Genomic DNA, 5000 nt, shown 5'->3' with positions numbered 1-5000 from the left:
GGGTTTGTTCACCAGAATAGATCAAGGGAAACGGCTCGGTAAGGGGCAGCCAAAATAGAAGAGAGAGAAAAACAAAAATGTTACGGAAGATGTTGGACACGACTGTAGTCACTATGCACTTACTTCTTCTCTTCTCGACCGATCATAGCGGTACCAGTTACTTTGTTATTTGGCAAAAGCCCGTGAAAATAAAATATCAGAAATGTGTAAATATTTTCACGCACACAGAAATATTAGTTACGTTAACACGCGCGCGCGTGTGTGTGTGTATGTGTGTGTGTGCGTGCGTGTGTGGGCGTGTGTGTGTGTGTGCGCGAGCGCATGAGCTAATGCTTGATCCCAAGTAATTCCGGTGAGAGCTTTGCCAAATATTTTTGTTGCGGCAAGGAAATCAATTCTGACCTCCCTTTCTCCAAAGAGATTATCCTGCCCTCTCTCTTAATTACGGGGAGCGGAGGAAAAGGCCGACGGCTCCTTCAGGAGGGAGTAGATGGGGTTAAAGGAATCACAAACTACCTATCTACCTATGTATCTACCTATATATATATATATATATATATATATATATATATATATATATATATATATATATATATATATATATAAAGAGAGAGGCGAGGAGATTTGTCGTTCACTCTCGTCTTTCCCTTGGAGCTGGGGGAAGGCTGAATGGATCCATCAGGGGGTGGATGATTGAGTTGGCGCCTCTTCATGAGAAGCTGCATTGTGGACAAGATGAGAATATACCCATATATATCATTACATATAATCATAAGGACATCTTCCCCTGAGGACAGTTATTATCACAGCTAGAGTATGTGAATATAGGAGAGTTAATATATATATATATATATATATATATATATATATATATATATATATATATATATATATATATACCAAATGTGTGTTTGTGTGTGTGTTTGTGTGTGGATGGGTGTTTATGTTTACATGGGTGTGCAAACCTTGGCCTCAAATCCAATGTACGCGTATAATGATATACAATGTTAGTTTTGATAAACTTCCAAGGACGAACATATCCTGGAGACCCAGCTGTGCCCCTTTAATTAAATAAAGTTGTTGACTTGCTTACCTTACTTTAAACCGTCTGTCTATAACTAATCAGCAAACTAATTATACCGACCGAAGTTTCTTATTTGATGACTGGAAGACGTGTCTAACAATAGGAAATAATTTTTTCACAATGAGGATCTTTACCAAACCTGCTTCAATAGATCTTGAGCTTCACTGCTTTCTTTAGAGCGCTTTAAAGTTAACAATAAACCTTCACGCACAACTCTACGTGCCTTCTCTAGGAACTTAGGTTTACCACATCTGTGCTCTTTCAAAACTATGATCTAGAAATTATTAATCGGCTGATTAGCTTCGGTGAATTTATCTTGGATGGAAGTGTGAAAATCAGTCTCCCTAAAAAAATTATAATAGATAAATGAATAAATAAATAAATAATCCCTCATATGTGGAAGAGATGTGACAGTTCAAAATCCTGTGGCGGCCAAAGAAATGGTGATGAGTGTTGTTGAGAGTAAGGCTTCGTGCGTAATCACAACGTATGTTCACACTTTGTCAGGTTTTAACGATATCTTAAACAGACAACACAATAAAACAGTACCTTTCTACCACATGCACACTCACTGACAATCTGTGTGTCCAGTTTGCAGTTAAGTGATTGAAAAAATCGTTGAGCAACCCTTTTTCTCATAGATCGAGAGAATTTTTTCTTCTATATATTGGACGTCGATAGAAAGGCAAAGTATCATATCAAGTCAGTTGTCCAAACCATTGCAAATCTATTGATTGTCCATCAGCATGCACTTCAACTGTGACCTCTGCAATATATCGTAATTATCACAAGAAAAATTCCCGTGAATATGAAAATTAATATTTAGGTCATAGGGTAGATATCAATATATATATATATATATATATATATATATATATATATATATATATATATATATATATATATATATATATATATGCAGAAAACTTCATGATGACTTGTATGTCGTACAACATTCTACTCAGCTCTATATTCCAATGTATGAATTACATTAATATACGAGGAATAGCTCTACCAGCATCCTGTAAAACCATATTTTAAGTTACGTTCATCCAAGAAAGACGACCAGTGTACGCATGCGTTAACTGAATCATGTTACAAGCGCAGTGCGCTTATACTTTTATAATCAACAGGGTACAGGGATACCGTTATGAAGCCGGTTCGTATATTTATACCTGTTTAGGCCAGACTTTTTTTTTTATTATTTGTTAGGCTATGGGCTCGCCGACGTTGGAAAATCCGAAACATAAATATAATAAAATCCGGCGAAATTCCTCTTTTTTTCGGCCGAACTACCGACTAGCGCTGGTATAACGATCAAAATAAAAAGAAACACTAAGGGCCTACTGTTTGTACAAAACATGCAACGCTTGGTACATGCGGTAGCTTGTTTGCTCATCAGCCTGGCCAGTGAGAAGGTATAAATGAAACAAAACTGGAACTCAGAAAAAAAAAAAAAAAAAGTTATGGCCTCCTAAAAGTTTTACATAAATAAATGTGTTGGGGGCAAATTTATATCTTCATTTTTATCCCGTCCTCCGACTCGTTACAAAGTGACAACATTCAGATATTTATCTTGGAAACAGTAAAGCGATATGGGATCAACAAATGACATAAAAAATAAAAAATAAACCTGTTTTTCACAGGTGACATATCCTGAGTGATATGCAACGTCATAGATAATGTCAGATAAAGGGCGTGCAAGTGAAGCCAGGCCGGCTGGAGGTAGGTGATTGCGCAGCAATCTATTTATCTTTAAAACAATTACACATTAAACTATTTCCCCTCTCAACAATCATGTTTCAGTGAGGGGTAGAAGGTAGCATTTATCCACACAAAGAATCTGCGCAGAGTACAGCGAGACGAAGACTACAGTATTCACAAATATTTGGATAGAGAGAGGAAAAGTTAGATTTATTTTCAGCGTCCCAACTCAAGCCGACAATTGCACCGGAGTGGATTGTGGAAAGAACATCTATATAGTTTGGTCAAATATATGTTAATTTGCTATGAAAAAAATAATCATATCGCAATCAATTTTCTATAGAGTAAACTTGAGTTAAAAAAAAACAACAACATAAAAGATGATACAGATTGATTATGACATTCGGCTGCCACAGTAAATATAAAAAGTTTTTTTAAGCATGGAGATGTAGCGTGCGTTCAGTGACGCTATATTTCTTTCGCAACCTATACACGGGCCCGAAACAATACTGACTGCATTTTTCAATAAGACTAAAAGTTTTCATAGAGTTAAATTTCTGTTTAGGAAACTTTTTTTTTTTTTTTTTTTTTTAGGAAATTAGCCATGTTTTTAAAATGGCAGTATAAAATAATTTTACAAGAGAACGATGAGACAATGAACATGAAGTTTCTTCAACCTATTACGACTTTGCTATCCGACTATAGTTTTCATGTCTTGGAGTTCATAAAAACGCAATTTATTTGTGTTCCAAAGGAGAAAGATATGCACACACACACACACACACACAACACATGCCGCACCACCCTATCCATGCACAAATCGAACAGCCACGGCGACATAACACATCCCTGGCGAAGTCCCATCCCCACCTCAAACCACTTACTCTCTCCATTTGTGATTCTAATACAAGCTCTAATACTCTCGTAAAAACTCTTAACTGCTCTTAAAAGCTTTTCTCCTATCCCACATATCTGCAACACCCCCCACAGTGCCTCCCGTTTACCCTGTCACAAGCCCCTTCCAAAATCCATAAAGGCCCCAAAAACACCCTCACCCTTTCCTTAATCTTTCTCACACATCTGTCCCACCACAAAAATCCATACCAACCTTCAAGAAACCTTCCTCCACTCCACCACACGTTTACCTATCTCCTCACTCACCAGTACAGCCACCCCTTCTCTTCACTCTTGAGATCCTCCCAACTACACTCCTAAACTGAAACTCGCCCTTCCCTTTCAACTTAGTTACACTCAATGCCAACACATCCATCTTTCTTCTCACATATATACAGCCCATCTCTTCCCGTTCACTCTCATCTGTACCACATCCACGCACATTAAAAGATCCAAATAATGGGTATTGGTTTGAAAACTCCCAAGCCCTCTTATGCCTTTATGTCTTTACTTTTTTTTTTTTTTTTTCTTATGTCCCCTTCGGGGCTACAGGGAGAAGTTCTATCCCCATCCCGTTTTTGTCCCCTCAAACGACTCAAGTGAAAAATACTTAGTGGCAATATTGCTTAGGCGAAATGAGAAAGAGAATAGTCAGAGAAATAGTACAGGACAGTAACAAGAGTGCGGGGACAGGATAACGGAGAGACAGTCGCACTGTAATAAAGTATCATCATTGCTCTATGAATAGATATTTCCTATACCACAGACAAAATTATGTGTGACTCTGGTCCGTAGGGGCGCCCCATATAGACCCTAAAGTATCAACTGCATGCTACTTTGCATGCAACCAATACACCAGACAGGGGCGGGGAAGGTATATATATATATATATATATATATATATATATATATATATATATATATATATATATATATATATATATTGAAATAAGCTCCACCGCAAGGAATCGAACCTTCCCTGTAGCCCTCAAGGGGGACATTTCAAGGTTCGAGTTCTTGGGATGAAGCTTATTTCCATATATGTATACAGTATATATATATATATATATATATATATATATATATATATATATATATATATGCACATATATATATACACATATATATATATGTATATATATACATATATATGCACATATATATGTACATATATATATATAATATATATACACATATATATGAATATATATACATATATATGCACATATATATGTATATATATATATATATATACATACATATATATGTATACATATATATGTATATATATATATATATACATGTATATATATATATA

The 5000-nt window shown here is 35.9% G+C and overlaps 1 protein-coding gene across 2 annotated transcripts in view; it reads left to right on the top strand.

The window, feature by feature from the left end:
- Window positions 1-4572, top strand: part of Mct1 (Monocarboxylate transporter 1) — a 144485-nt gene extending 139913 nt beyond the window's left edge. For both annotated transcript variants that reach the window (XM_076202788.1, XM_076202787.1), the window contains exon 12: window positions 1-4572. This exon is cut by the window's left edge and continues 2495 nt beyond it. The gene's annotated coding sequence lies outside the window, so the exon portion shown is untranslated.
- Window positions 4573-5000: the final 428 nt, after the last annotated feature.

The sequence above is a fragment of the Oratosquilla oratoria genome, chromosome 19, assembly GCF_046742065.1.
Source record: "Oratosquilla oratoria isolate Oo_2021 chromosome 19, ASM4674206v1, whole genome shotgun sequence".
Classification (NCBI taxonomy): Eukaryota; Metazoa; Arthropoda; class Malacostraca; order Stomatopoda; family Squillidae; genus Oratosquilla; species Oratosquilla oratoria.
The sequence above is the reverse complement of the archived record's forward strand: the minus strand, read 5'-3'. Positions and strand labels throughout refer to the sequence as shown.